Raw genomic sequence first — 17,040 nt, 5'->3', positions numbered from 1 at the left:
TGATTATCTAGTGATCTAGTGGCTAGGACATGGTTCTTGATACCATTATCCAAGAAAATGAACAGAATTTCTTAAGTAAATGGCTGATTCTAGGTCTGGGGCAGGGAATGTACAAGATGAACTGGAGCATCTTGGAGTGATGGAAGGTAAGGAAGTGCTAACGCACACACACACACACACACACACACACACACACTGCGATAAGAATATGGCAAAGGGACACAAGAGCAATGGGAAGAGCCCCTGGTGACAAAAGCTGGAAAAAACTGAGGAACAAAATAAATGACACTGAATTGAAATGTAACTCATAGTTTAAATAATCCACAAGTTCATAATGATATTAAAAGCTTAAGTAAATAAGTAATCAATAGGGGAAACTAGACAAATCTCCCATAATAAAAGATTCCCTAATGATACTGGTGTTACTCTGCTCTCAAAGGAATGTAGAGTGCACACAAATGAGTTCCTTCCAAAAGACTCACTGTGGAGTGGGATGGAAGGAGTCATGTTAGAGATCAACAATGATGAGTCACATTGAAAGTATGTACCCACTGGCATGATCTGATGCGAATGGAACTTGGCCTCTGTGATCTTTCTCCTAATAACCCATAACCCAGTCTGATCTTGAGTAAAATATCAAACAAGGGGCGCCTAGGTGGCTCAGTGGGTTAAGCCTCTGTCTTCGGCTCAGGTCATGATCCCAGGGGTCTGGGATCGGGTCCCGCATCGGGCTCTCTGCTCAGCGGGGAGCCTGCTTCTCCTCATCTCTCTCTGTCTGTCTCTCTGCCTACTTGTGATCTCTCTCTCTGTCAAATAAATAAATAAAATCTTTAAAAAATATATCAAACAAATCCCAAGTGAAGGCTTTTATATAAAATGTCTCACTAGTTCTGCTCAAAACAGTCAAGTTCATCAAAAACAAGAACAGTGGAGCAGAATTCTTATGATGTGCACTGCATTAGCTATAGCAATGTCACATCATTATTGTACATACATCAAAGTATTAAAATGCTGTATGTTAATTGTACTTGAAATAAATAAGAGACTATCTAGAGAAACTCACTGTCTGGAGGTGCCGAAGAAGATATGTCAACTGAATTTAATGTGGTATGCTGGATGGGATTCTGGAGAAGAAAAATGCCATTAATGAAAGTAATCTGAATAAAATATGGTTGTTGGTTAAAAAAAATGGATTCCCATGAAGTTAATTACTTGTGAACTAATATACTCTTCTATGTATGATGGTAACAGAGGAAACTAAGCACAGAGTATGTGGGAAATCTCTTTTTCACCATTTCCCTGTTAATATAAACCGGTTATAAAATATGAATTTTTTAAACATAAATGGCTTATATCACATAATATGTCATCAAAATGTATCTCTGCTGTACCATGGCTAAGGAACCATCCTTTTCTATGCTGAATTCATAGAATTCACATTTTTTTTTGTTCGTATGTTGATGGACACCTGGGTGACTTACCTATTTTTGTTAATATGACTATTGCTGATACGGACAAGAGGGTACACATATCTCTTCCAATCCCCACTTGCAATGCTTTAGTTATATACCTGGAGGTGGAAATTAGAGATCACTTTCTCATTGTATTGTTAGCTTTCTGGAATGTCATACTGTCTTTCACAGTGGCAGCACCATTTTTATATTCTTATGAATAGTATGCACATACGTGTTTAGTGACGTTGGGTATTTTCTCATCTGCTCTTTACCCATATGTATGTATATTTTTTGATAAAGTCTTATTCAGAAGTTTTGTTGATATTGAGTTTTAGGAATTCCATGAGTTGCCTTTTCACTCTATTGATTATGGCCTTTGATAAATAGAAATTTTTAACTTTGATCTTATTCAATTTATTCATTTATTTCTTCTGTAAGCTTTTTTGTGTGTCATATTCAGGAAATTATTTCCTAATGTAATGTCTTGAAACTTTTTTTCATTTTTATTTTCTTCTAAATATTTTAGAGTTTTAGCTCTTATACTTAAGTCTTTGATCCATTTTGCATTTATTTTGCATATGGTGTAAGTTAAGACCCACCTTTATTCTTTTGTACATGAATCTTTATTTTTTTCCAAACTATTTGTTGAAAAACTATTCTTTTTCTATTGCATAATGTTGAAACCCATGTAGATAGTCAGGTGACCATATAGGTGATGTTGTGTTTCTGGGCTCTTCAATGTATTCCATTTGTCTGTGTACCTGTCTTAATGCTATTAACACACTGTTTTCATTACTATAGCATTATGATAAACTTTAAATTCAGGAGATGTGAGACCCACAACTTTTTCTCTTCAATATATTTTTTTTTTTGACTAAAGATCCCTTGAGATTCCATATGGAAGTGTCAGCTGATTTTTCTAGATCCTCAAAAATTGCCATTGGATTTTTGATATGGGTTTTATTTAAAGTGTATTGTTTCAGATATTATTGTCTTCTAAACAATATTTTGTCTCCTGATCCATGAAAATTTTTAATCATTCAGAGTACACACACACACACACACACACACACACAAAGAGATTTATTGAAAATAATTGACTTTCATGTATATGGAAGATGGCAAGTGCAAAATCTGCACAGTCTATGTCCCATTTTGAGTAAAGACCACAAACTGCTATAAACCATTAAAATCCAATGTCCTAGTACAGGTCCATAGGCAGGAAGCTCCTTAAAACTGGAAGAGTTAATGTTTCAGAGGGCAAGTCATCAGACAGGGAGAGCTAATGGTTAGTTGGAAGGCTCTCAGGGAGGAGACTTCCCTCTTATTCAGGGGAGGTTAGCCTTCTGTAATTGTCATTTAGTTAGATGAGGACTACACATTAGTGAAAGCAATCTACTTTATTCAGTCTACAAATTCAAAATTAATATCATCCAGAAAAAGCTTATAGTAACAACCCAAAACAATAGTTGAACAAGTATTTGAACATGATGTGATTGAGTCATGTTAACACATAGAATTAACTAGTTCATTGTTTATCCACTATCAGCTAGACACATCTCCTTAAACCATACTTAATCTCTAGATAAAATAAACAAACAAACAAACAAACAAAAAATAAAAACACAAGGTCATAATTCCATCTAATGTCATAGTCCTGTATACAACTGAAAATGCTCTAAAAGTTCCAGAGGAAAAGAAGGTAAAATATTGGGTGATTTTTACTTTCCCTTTGATATTCAGTAAGACAAATACTACAGTGGCAAATAAGAATATTAAAATGCTGTGACAGGGGATGCCTGGGTAGCTCAGTTGGTTAAGCGGCTGCCTTCGGCTCAGGTCATGATCCCAGCATCCTGGGATCGAGTCCCACATTGGGCTCCTTGCTCGGCAGGGAGCCTGCTTCTCTCTCTGTCTCTGCCTGCCACTCTGTCTGCCTGTGCTTGCTCTAGCGCTCTCTCTCTCTCTCTGACAAATAAATAAATAAAATATTTAAAATGCTATGACAGAAATTCAATATATCTTCAGTTTCATGATAAGGTAATAAAAAAGGGAAGAAAACAAAGCTTTTGCTGTGTATATGTATTCACACACACAAACACATTCATAATATAGAGAGTAAATACAATAATTACAGTCTTCATTTTTGTAACAGTCACATGATTAATTCATAAATACTTTCTTTTGTTACCCATTCTATATTCAATGTGCCTTCAACAAACACCAGAATTGGTCATGCTTCTTTAGCTGATAGGGTGACGCAAAACTTCATTACTGAAGGGTCTGGGTCATTAATAGTTCTGCCTATTTTGGGTTGTTATAATTTTCCATTCACCTTAATCACAGAGTATGGTGATAGCAAGTGTGGTCCTATTGGATATCCTGTTTTCTAGATATACTTTTTCTTACCTCCATTGTGGAGTAGTAGTCCAATTTCCCTTTGGTTGCCAAAATCAATCACCCCAGCCAGCACAGCAACCTTCTCCTATGCCTATTGATTTAAATGCATGAGCTACCCAAAGTGGTCAAGCAGCAGTCTTAACACTCTGTTCAATAGAAAATTTTTGTATCTTCTGCTAGAAGCATTTGTCCCTTTGGAATGCAGATCTCAAAGGAAGAAAAGCATGAGTAAATGGCAACAGGAAGCACAAATTTTGCTAGTGGGTAACTAAGGGTAGTAATGCATGTTCCTCTCCCATTTCTATCCTTTGATTATAGGACCTTGCTATGGGAGGAGCAGCAATATGGCCTGGATGTTTATTCAGAGCACATATGAAATTTCAGACAACTGAAGACCCTTCCTCCAACCCTGGTAGGTTTTGCTACCTACCTTGTATTATAACTAATTTTGCAGACAGTCATTCCACAATGTTATGAGAGCAATTTCTTCACCAGGGTGATAAATATACTAAGACAAATGAATTCGATAAGCGTGGGCCCATTGTGACAGTTTGTTTACTGTGAAGAGAGATTATTGATCAGAATTAATGTTGTGTGAAATGCTATGATTTGGGGTAAAAAAAAAAATCTAAGTTCATGGGTGTAATTTTGTCAGCAGTATTGCATGCAGGGAACGCAAATCCATATCCAAAGGAAGTGTTTTCAGCTTTCCAAACAAAATACTGCCCTTCCATGATGGAAACATTCCAATGTAATCAACCTGCACCCAAGCTGATCATGTAAAGGAATGCTGCCATGTCGGGGACTTCAGGTTGCATCTGCTGAGTTGGCACTTGGCAGTGGTCATGTCCACGGTAGCTTTAGTGGGTGGAAGTCATGCTGTTGGGCTCATGTACAAACTTCCTCTCTGCCGCCATAGTTCCTTTGCTCATGAGCCCATTGAGTTATGACAGGAGTGCCTGGGAAATAGGCTGACTGTTATGCACAAAATGGGTCATTCTTTCCACTTGATTCTTCAAATCCTCCTCTGCTGCTCAGTCCTTGATGAGCATTCACAATGGACAAAAATATGTTTGTGTGTTTTTACTCATTCAGAAAGTTATGGAAACATGACTGTTCCTCAAATTTTCTTGTTAACAATGACCCAATATTTTTTTTTCCAAGTCTCTGATTATTCATCCAAACCTTTGGCCAAAACCCACGAATCAGTATACTTTCTACATCCAGCCATTTCTCCTTCCAAGAAAGTGAATACCAGGTACATTGCTTCAAGTTCTACCCATTGAAAGAATTTCCCTTCAGCACTGACTTTCATGGATTTTCCAGAGTGAGGCTGTAGTGCAGTATCTATTCACTTTTGAGCTGTACTGACACATCACTGCAGAATTTTCTGTATATCAGGACCACATCTTTTCTTCTTCTGTCACTTGATCATGGTGACCTCCTCATATGGCCTTGGGCACAGGCTGGGACAGGGAAGTCATGGTAGTAAAAGTGGGGGATGTGAGCATTTGGGCACTTCTTTTTGTAACATTTTCTTCTGTTCCTGTTTAGGGCAGATCACCTATACATTAGTCAATCCTTATCTAGGGGGAGAAATGTGTTTCAAGACCTACTACTGTGATACCTGAAACTATGGATAGTACTGAATCATTTATATATATATATATATATATATATATATATATATATACACACACTATGATTTTTCTATACATATGTACCTCAGATAAAGTTTAATTTATAAATTAGATGAAGTAAGAGAGTAACAAAAATAGTAACAAAATAGAAAGTTTATAACAATATACTGTAAAAAATAGTTACATTAATATGATCTCTCTCTCTCTCTCTCAAAATACCTGATTATACTGTGCTAACCCTTCTTCCTGTGATGATATGAGGTGATAAAATATTGTTATGATAAGATGAAGTGAGGGGAATGACACAGGCATTGTGTTGTGCCATTAGGCTACTACTTACTTTCTCTAATATGTCAGAAGAAGGATCATCTGCTTCTGAACTTCAAGTATGTGTATCCATGGAAAGCAAGACCTTATATAAAAGGACACTCTTCTATTTGATAAGAGATTACTGATTTTCTCACCCAACTTTATGGTTCTATGAGTCAGAAAACACCAAGTTCATGATGAGAAGTTCAGGTTTCACAGACATTTTATGGTCCATGGTTAGGTGTTTAGTCTCTACTAAGGCCCAGTAGCAGCCAAGAGCCATTTCTCAAAAGGAGAGTGATTATCTGTAGAGGATGGCAGGAATTTGTTCCAAAATCCTGAGGACCTGCAGTGCAATTCATGTATGGAGTACTGCCAAAGACTCCAACAATATCCTTTTCTTCTTGACACATCAAGCATTGTAGGATGTGTTGTGATGAATTCTTAAAACCCACCTTGAATAGAAGCTTGGGACAGAACCTGGATCTGTGGCAGAGCCTTTGCTTTTTTCTGAGCTTAATGCAAACTAGCAGCTTTTTGAGTCACTTGAAAACTATCCCAGAGTAAATCACACATATGAAGTACCTGTTACCTCCCCAATCCTAAGAGGCTGACTGGGTATTGTGCAGTTTTTGGTGTTGGAGGAGAGCGATGGAGTAAGATAGCCCTTTCCCTTTAAAGGGATATCTTTGTTGTTGTTGTTTTCTTTGGTTTTATTTAAAGTTATGTATTCTTCATTTGGGGGCAGAATTTAGTGATTCATCAGTGGTATATAGCAGTCAGTGCTCATTACATCAGTTGTCCTCTTAAAGGACATCATCCAATTTCCCTTACCCCACTCACCTCCCCTGCAGCAACCTTCAAGTTTTCTCTATAGTTAAGAGTGTCTTATGATATTTTTCTCTCTCTGTTTTTATCCTATTTTATTTTTCCATCAAAGGAAATATCTTGATATGCTTTATATCACTGGGGCCATGGAGATTTCACTGAGTTTCAGTTCCCTGAATTTATTCGTATTTGTTTTCCAGCCTCTGACTCAGAAGTCTTACCACTAAATCTAAAGTAGTTAAGTCTTGAGCATTAGAACCACTCAGCATAATGTCATCAATATAATGGACATATATGGATATCTTTTACAATGAGAAACAACAGAGTTCCCTATGAAATAAAATATGACATAGTGTTGGAAAGGTGAAACACCCCTGAGGTAGGCAGTGAAGACCTATTTCTGGCTTTACAAGCTGAAATCACACTGCTTCTGCTGATGCTCACTGAAAAGGAGATAAGATGCAATTATCAAGTAACTTGTTGCTTAGCTGGTAAAAGAGAATCTCCTAATTTCTTCAAGGAAGGAAATCACATCTGGTACAACTATCCTAAATTACTGGAGTTTCCACCTGGTTAAGCTAATAAATATCCACTGTCATTCTCCAAAATCCATCTATCTCCTGGGAAGGGCAAATAAGTGAATTAAATGTTTATGTTTCGGGAATCACCATCTCTTCATCTTTCAAGTCTTTGATGGTGGCACTAATCTCGGATTCCTCTAGGAATGTGGTATCACTTTTGGAGAATTTTTTTCCTAAGTACAGGTAGTTCTAGAGACTCCCACTTGGCTTTTCACCACAATAGCCCTCTGTTTACATGCCAGGGAATCAATGTGGGGATTCTGCCATTGCAAAGCATGTCTATGCAAATCATGCATTCTAGAGCTGGGGAGGTAACCATAGAATTTATTCAGTGACCTACTGGACCCAGTGCAAAGTAGGTCTGAACTAAAACTCCAATGATCACATTGTCCTCTGTAAGCTACTGCTCTGAGAGATGGATCATACTTCTTCTATGGGTTTCTAGGAATCAATTTCAGGTCAAAGAGAATGTCCAGGATTCCTGAAATAGCTGCTTATTTTCTTTGCTCCAGTGCATAATTTGAGTAAAAAAAAGGCTTTAGGCCTCTTTTGGAGAAAGTCAAGGAAAAGATTATTTTAAGTCATTTTTAGCCACATCCCAAGGTCCTTCCTGAAGGAGACCCAATCCTCCTTTTATTCATGGAATTTTGAATCTATAAACTGGGTCCAGTCTGGGAATTGATTACAAGGCCATGAATCTCTGCTTTTATGATTAAGTTAGAATTCTGGAGAAGTCACATACAAATGACTAGCAGATGCACAAAAAAATGTTCATCGTCATTAGCCATCAGGGAACTTCAAATCAAAACCACAGTGAGATACCACCTAACACCAGGTAGAATGGTAAAAATTAACAAGGCAGGAAACAAAAATGTTGGAGAGAATGTGGAGAAGGGGGAACCCTATTACACTGTTGGTGAGAATGCAAGTTGATACAGCCACTTTGGAAAACAGTGTGGAGGTTCCTCAAAAAGTTAAAAATAGAGATACCCTATGACCCAGCAATTGCACAACTGGATATTTACTCCAAAGATACAGATGTAGTGAAAAGAAGGGCCATCTGTACCCCAATGTTCATAGTAACAACTCCACAATAGCCAAAATGTGGAAAGAGCTGAGATTCCCTTCAACAGATGAATGGTTAAAGAAGGTGTGGTCTATATATCCAATGGGATATCACTGAGCCATCAGAAAGGATGAATACCCAACTTTTGCATCAACATGGATTGGACTAGAGGAGATTATGCTGAGTGAAATAAGTAAAACAGAGAAAATCAATTATCCTATGGTTTCTTTTACTTGTGGAACTTAAGGAATAACATGGAGGACATTAGAAGGAAAAGAAAAGGGGGGGTAGTTGAACCATGAGAGACTGGATTCTGAGAAACAAAATGAGGGTTTTAGAGGGAAGGGGGTTGGGGGATGCATGAGCCTTGTGTTGGTTACTAAGAAGTGCACATATTGCATGGATAACTTGGTGTTATATGTAAACAATAAATCTTGGAACACTACATCAAAAACTAATGTATTGTATGGTGACTAACATAACACTATAAAAATAAAATAAAAATGTTAAAATTCTGTTTTCTTTACCTAGACTTTTTTTTTTTTTTTTTTTTTTTTTTGCTAACCCTGGTCAAGAAAGACTTGAATAGGCTTCCTCTATATTTGAATTCTAGGATCACTGGTGAAAACTAGCCAACATTCTTTGTCGTGTGGGGGGGGCATTATTTTTTAGTATATTTTATTTTAAAAAAGTTTAATTCCAGTACAGTTACTGTATGGTGTTCTACTATTTTCTGATAATCAATGTAGTAATTCAGTAATTTTCTACATTACTCGGTGCTCATCATATATATACTCTTTTTTTTTTTTTTATGTTTGGTTAGCCACTGTATAGTACATAATTAGTTTTTGGTATAGTTTTTAATGATTTATTAGTTAAGTCTAACATCCAGTGCTCATCACAGCATGTGCCTACCTCATTGGAAGTGTATTGATTATTCTGATTGTTGTATTGCGTCTTCTGTCCTCTATGGTAAGCACACCTTCCTTGCCTTTAAGGAGCTTGAGTGCTACCACTTGACAACTATTACATGGGGTTAACTATTTCCCTTTGCATTGGGATTTCCAAGTTCAGTGACACTAATGGTATCGTCTACAAAAATACAGTGATCACAGAGGTTTTCAAGGGTGCTGGGCCTAGCATGACAAATTTATTTCTCACAGTCATGATAAAAGGTATGTCTTCTGGACCCTCCCAGGGAGATTAAGCAGATCTCAAATGACAAATCCAATCTAACATTCCAACCTCCCTATGCCTTTAAATCTCTTCCTTTCCTAGAAGCAAGTCAGGTCAAATTCTAACTTGCTTAATATGGGTCACATTTTGGTCCATATTTCAGCCTCCAAGCAGAAAAACTGTTAACTTTTATTCAGTTCCCCAGCTACAATATTAAATGAAGAATCTCTTTTTAGTGAACCCATATCAAGAAATTTGGCTTGAGTGAATTTTATGTTTCTTCCATGATTATTCTATTTCTGTCCTTTTGAATTAGAAAGCACATCATTACTTTGGAATGTGGTGTGCTCTGCATGGGTCAGTCACACTTGAAACCTCAGCTTTTGGGATACGCTGGGACTCATGTCTTAGTTATAGGTCTAGGAGTAAAGAGGGTGGTGGGGGGTAGGTCCTGAGGAGAATCAGCCCTTTCTTTTAAGGGAAATGCCTGGGAGAGGAGAATTACAGCTTCCTTAGGCAATGCAGAGTTAATCCTTCAGACTAAGAGGGAGAACCCATGTAAACTGGCAAAGAACACTCATCTTCTCTTTCCCTAATTCTCCCAGTCGTCTAAGGAAGAATATGGTTTTTCTCCATGATTTCTTTCTTATTATCTTCATCCCCTGCCAAGTTTTTCTGTTTGTTTCTTTAAATATTTCTTAAAATCTTCTATCCTTTTGATAGTTTGGTTTTCCGAAGAAGATTCTCAGTTGAGCATTTTTATGAAGGTGATTTCTAAGGACAAGGGATGAGAGAAGCTTGACTACAGTACAGGAAGGAGGTTATAGTCCCAGTTGTGGCTTGGCTTTATCCTGCCACCATGAGAACTCTGGGATATATATTGTAATTTAGGACTGGTTCCAACTGAGGCAACGGGACCAGCCTGTCATTTCTTGGTCCCTGCTGGGTCCTGGGATTGTGGGCATAGCCTATAATTTTGTTCTGGGGCAACTGTACAGAAGGTGGGGCACTGAGCTCTGAGCTCTTAATAGCCCAGACACAGAGCGGCAAGGAAGTGGGGCTGGACACAGCAGTGTCTACCACATTCTGCATCCTCACTGGCACCACCAGACTTCAGGGTTCTATCTTTTCACACCCATGTCATTTCAGTAACATTGTGCTGTCACTCTTGTTCCCTTCATTTCCTTTCCCACACTGATAAACCATACAGCTATCATCCCAATCTAAAATCAGACTGCATCACTTGCTGGATCAAAAAGTCTTTCAGTGTTTGCCTCAGGGTATTAACAGTAATCCTTAACAGGATTATGAGACTCTTCATCATATTCTTTGTTCGTGTTTCTCCAAGTTCATATTTTGCTATTTACCTTTTATGAGCTTGTTGTCTAGCACTTTGCGTGGCACTCAGTGGTAGTACAGTAAATAATTGTTGATTGAATAGATGAATCAACAACTATAGCCACACTGAATTCATGAAGTTTCCTGCATACTGATTTTCACCCCCTGGCATTTGCTATGTATTCTCTCTTGCACAAATACTCTTACACCAAATGATGTGTACACTGTACACTGCTGACTTGATTCCATCTGCTGACTTGATCCCATCTTTCAGGTTCTATTTTGTATGTCTTTTCATCTTGGAACCTTTCCTGAACCCTCCAGCCTTTGTTGTGTGTTCCTCAAACATGCTGACAGGACCCTGTGAAGATGCTACCTTAGCATATATAACAAGGTGTTGTCACTTTTGAGTGCTCCCCTCTGGGTGTCTGTCAGTGGGTTTGAAGCTCTGTGAAGACAAGACCTAGGTTCCTCACTATTTATCATTGAAGGCCCAGGAACCATCAATGTGTCTGATACATTCTTTGGGTTCACGAAATTTCTTTTGATTATTGAGTGATAGGTGGAAGGAATAAGTAGAATATCTTTATCCTGAAGTTTTTATTTTATTTTATTTTATTTTATTTATTTTATTTTATTTTATTTTATGTGTGTGTGTGTGTGTGTGTGTGTGTGTAGCCATGTATTTAAAAATACCTTTCATAATGAAATGTTACCAAAAATTAACTATTGAAAAGAGAAAAATACCATGAACAGCTCCCAATCATATGATGAAATGGAAAGCAAGAAGAGTATCAAGGTAAGCTATTCGTTTCTTCACTGAGAATCTCAGTTTCAATTACCTTCTCATCATGCTTTTTAAGCAGGAGTTAAAACAAATTGTGGTTTCTTGAAGAGATCTAGCTTGAATTCTCAAAGTCTAAATCAGATAAAAATACGAAAAAAAAAAGTTCCTTCAACTGAGTATTCTTTTTTGCTCTACATTTTTTTAAACTTTATTCACCTTCCTTTATACTTTTTTTTATTATTCATTATTTATCATGCACCAGATATTGCTGTAAATCTTCTTTGAAGAATTGTCTGTTCATGTCTTCTGCCCATTTCTTGATGGGATTATTTGGTTTGAGGGTGTTGAGTTTGAGAAGTTATTTATTGATGTTGGATACCAGCTGTTTTTCTGTTATGTCATTTGCAAATATCTTCTCCCATTCCATGGGTTGCCTCTTAGTTTTGTTGACTGTGTCATTTGCTCTGCAGATGGTTTTTATCTTGATAAAGTCCAGAAGCTCATTCTTGCTTTTGTTTCCCTTGCCTTTGGAGAAGTGTCTTGAAAGAATTTGCTGTGGCCAATTTCAAAAAGTTTACTGCCTATGTTTTCTTCTAGGATTTTGATGGATTCCTGTCTCACAGTGAGCTGCAACAAGCAATCCTAAAAGTTGTATGAAGCCAGAAAAGACCCCAAATCACCAAGGGAATGTAGAAAAAGAACAACAAAGCAGGAGCATCACGTTGCCTGACTTCTAGCTATATTACAAAGCTATGGTCCCTGAGACACTATGATATTGGCATAAAAACAGACACATAGATCAATGGAATGGAATAAAGATGCCAGAAAATGATCCTCAACTCTATGGTCAACTAGCTTTGACAAATCAAGGAAAAATATCCAATGGAAAAAAGACAGTCTCTTCAATAAATCGTGCTGGAAAATTGGACAGCTACAGAAGAATGAAACCGACCTATTCTTGTACACCATATGCAAGATAACCTCAAAATGGATAAAGTTCTCTTTTAAATTTCAGTTAGCTAAGATAAAAGGTAACATTAGTTTCAGGTATACCGTATAGTGATTCAACATTTCCATACAACATCTGGTGTTCATCAAAAGTGCTCTCCTGGGGCGCCTGGATGGCTAAGTGGGTTGAGCCTCTGACTTCAGCTCAGGTCATGATCTCAGGGTCCTGGGATCGAGTCCCGCATCGGGCTCTCTGCTTGGCAGGGGGCCTGCTTTCTCCTCTCTCTCTCTGCCTGCCTATCTACCTACTTGTGATCTCTCTCTGTCAAATAAATAAATAAAATCTTTTAAAAAAAAAGTGCTCTCCTTAATGCGCATCACTTATAAAACCCATCACCCATGCACCTATGCACCTACCTTATGGTAACCACCACTTTGTTCTCTAGATTAAAGAGCCTGTTTTATAAAGAAGATGTGATCCATATATACAATGGAAAGTTATCCTTCCCTTAGAAAGGATGAATATCCAACTTTTTATCAACATGGACAGGACTGGAGGAGAATATGCTGAGTCAAATACGTCAAGCAGAGAAAGTCAATTATCATATGGTTTCACTTACTTCTGGAGCATAAGGAATAACATAGAGGACATTCGGAAAAGGAAAAGAAAAGTGAATTGGAGGAAACTGGAGGGGGAGACAAACCATGAGTGACTGTGGACTCTAAGAAACAAATTGAGGGTTTTGGAAGGGAGGGGGGTGGGAAGATGGGTGAGCCTGGTGGTGGGAATTAAGGAGGGCATGTATTGCAGGGAGCCCTGGGTGTGCATAAACAGGGAGTCTTGGAACACTGAAAAAATTAAATAAAATTTTAAAAAATGATAAAAAAGAGTCTTTTCTGGGTTTGTCTATCTATCTATCTATTTATCATCTATCTATCTATCTACCTACCTATATCTATCTATCTATCTATCTATCTATTCTCACATTTTCTTTATCCATTCATCATTTGATATATATTCAGTCTGTGTCCATAATTGGCCTTTGTAGATAATCCTGTTATAAATATCAGGGTGCATGTATCCCTTTGAATTAGTATTCTTGTTTTTCTGTATTCTTTCTACAAATACCTGGTAGTAGTGCAATTTCTGGATTGTTGGGTCACATCTAAAGTACAGCATGGTACTGGCATAAAAACAGACACATAGACCAGTGGAACAGAGTAGAGAGCCCAGATATGGACCCTCAACTCTACGGTCAGTTAATCTTCGACAAAACAGGAAAAAATATACAGTGGAAAAAAGACAGTCTCTTCAATAAATGGTGCTGGGAAAACTGGACAGCTATATGTAGAAGAATGAAACTCGACCATTCTCTTACACCATACACAAAGATAAACTCAAAATGGGTAAAAGACCTCAACGTGAGACAGGAATCCATCAGAAGCCTAGAGGAGAACATAGGCAGTAACCTCTTCAATATCAGCCACAGCAACTTCTTTCAAGATATGTCTCCAAAGGCAAAGGAAACAAAAACAAAAATAAACTTTTGGGACTTCATCAAAATCAAAACCTTCAGCACAGCAAAGGAAACAGTCAAGAAAACAAAGAGGCAACCCATGGAATGGGAGAAGATATTTGCAAATGACAGTATAGACAAAAGGTTCATATCCAGGATCTATAAAGAACTCCTCAAACTCAACACACACAAAACAGACAATCATATCAATAAATGGGCAGAAGATATGAACAGACACTTCTCCAATGAAGACATACAAATGGCTATCAGACGCATGAAAAAATGTTCATCATCACTAGCCATCAGGGAGATTCAAATGAAAACCACATTGAGATACCACCTTACACCAGTTAGAATGGCCAAAATTAGCAAGACAGGAAACAACATGTGTTGGAGAGGATGTGGAGAAAGGGGAACCCTCTTACACTGTTGGTGGGAATGCAAGTTGGTGCAGCCACTTTGGAGAACAGTGTGGAGATTCCTCAAGAAATTAAAAATAGAGCTTCCCTAGGACCCTGCAATTGCACTACTGGGTATTTACCCCAAAGATACAGATGTAGTGAAAAGAAGGGCCACCTGTACCCCAATGTTTATAGCAGCAATGGCCACAGTCGCCAAACTGTGGAAAGAACCAAGATGCCCTTCAATGGATGAATGGATAAGGAAGATGTGGTCCATATACGCTATGGAGTATTATGCCTCCATCAGAAAAGATGAATACCCAACTTTTGTAGCAACATGGACGGGACTGGAAGAGATTATGCTGAGTGAAATAAGTCAAGCAGAGAGAGTCAATTATCATATGGTTTCACGTATTTGTGGAGCATAACAAATAGCATGGAGGACAAGGGGAGTTAGAGAGGAGAAGGGAGTTGGGGGAAATTGGAGGGGGAGATGAACCATGAGAGACTATGGACTCTGAAAAACAATCTGAGGGTTTTGAAGGGGAAGGGGGTGGGAGGTTGGGGGAAACAGGTGGTGGGTATTGGAGAGGGCACGGATTGCATGGAGCACTGGGTGTGGTGCAAAAACAAGGAATACTGTTATGCTGAAAAAAAAGTAAAAAAAAAAAAGTAAAAAAAAAACCTCAAAAACTCAACAATCAAAAACAAGTAATCCAATTCAAAAGGGTCAGAGGACTTGAATAAATATTTCTCAAAGGAAGACATTGGGATGGTTAACAGACACATGAAAAGATGCTCAACATTACTGAACATCAAGGAAATACAAATCAAAACCCCTGTGAGATATCACATCACACTTGCCAGAATGGCTAAAATCAACAATACAACAAATAAGCTATGTTGGCAAGGGTGTGGAGAAAGGGCAACACTCAAGCACTGTCAGTGGGAAAGCCAAGTAATCTAGCCGCTCTAAAAAACATATGGAGTTTCCTTAAAAGTTAAAAATAAAACTACCCTAAAATCCTGCATTTGTATATCTTTTGTTTTTTAATTTCTATTCAAGTCTTGTGTACAACATAAAAATAGTAGTTCTGTGTTTCTTATTACTAAACTGTAAGCGTGGTTATATGTTCTAGATATAGGTCTTTTTGTTATATATATGGTTTAAACAAAATATTAAATATAAAGTATATATTTATATATAATTTATATGTAAAATTGGATATGTACATTTTATATAATATAAAATGCTTATACATCTGTCGAGGGCATGTTGGCTCTTTCCACAGTTCAATGATCATGGCCATTATTGCTATGAACATTGGGGTACATAGGGCCCTTTTTTTCACTACATCTGTAGTGAAATTGCAGGGTCATCGGTGTGGTGCATAAACAATGAATCTTGGATCAGTGAAAAACATAAAATTAAATTAAGATGTTAAAAAATCTGGGGGGCCTCGATGGCTCAGTGGGTTAAGCGTCTGCTTTCGGCTCAGGTCATGATCCCAGGGTCCTGGGATCGAGCCTCGCATCGGTCTCCCTGATCTGTGGGGAGTCTGCTTCTCCCTCTGCCTCACTCGCTCAATCTCTCTCTCTCTCTCTCTCTGTGTCAAATTTTAAAAAAAAAGATATTAAAAAATCTTTATACATAAATGTGTGTGACTATACATATATAGTTTTTTTTCCTAGTCCATGTATTGCCTTTTAATTTTTAAAAAGATGACATCCAATGAGCAAAATAATTATTTCCAGGATGTCTTTTCAACCTGTTAAAAATTTTAAATTGTTCTTTATTAGCTAAACTTAAAAACCAATCAATTGTTGCATTTAGGACCAAACATGAATCCAAAACATTTCTGGAAACAGAAGTAATTGTTTTATGATTGCTATCTTGTTCATGGGATTAATGTTGTTAAATATATATAAAGATGATAAATGTTTAGTGTAATGGATATATTAAATGTCTATCTGGGGTTCTTTCTCTATTGAATTTTATTTCTTCTACTCTTTTGAAAGTTCCATTTCATTGGAAGAGTGCTGATTCAATAGTGCCATTGATGTTCACTGCTTTTCTTTTTAATTAAATCTTTGTTGATTTCTGCAGAAATTGTTGGGAAACTGACTTCTAGTTTATATCTGGGAGAAATTGTAATGCAGGCTTCCATGCTTCTACTTTTTGATTGTAAGCCATTGATATTAATCTTAACCACTAACATCCTTTGTTATTCCTCCACTATTCCTACTTTTCCCTTTCTCCTCATTTTTGCTTTTTTTTCTTTGCCCTTCTTATTTTCATCAAATCTCCTTCTATTTTTTTCATACAATATCCAAAATGTCAGACTTTTACACATTTCTTTTCCTAGAGGAACTGATAAGCTGCATACCCCTGGCTAGTTTCACCACTACACAGCTGTTTTCTTGATCTCACTGGACCTTTTAAGAGAGACTGTTCCTTTTCCAAGTAGCCATAAGAGGGGGAAATTAGCCATTGACTTACTTTTCCCACTGGCTAAAGTTCAACCCCAGAACAGGCCATTTGCACTGCCATCTCCCCATGTCACTGAACACTTCCTGAAGTTATAGGAAAAAAAA

Source organism: Enhydra lutris, unplaced genomic scaffold (assembly GCF_002288905.1).
Source record: "Enhydra lutris kenyoni isolate GAN:26980312 unplaced genomic scaffold, ASM228890v2 scaffoldscaffold22, whole genome shotgun sequence".
Lineage (NCBI taxonomy): Eukaryota > Metazoa > Chordata > Mammalia > Carnivora > Mustelidae > Enhydra > Enhydra lutris.
Note: the sequence above shows the minus strand (reverse complement) of the source record.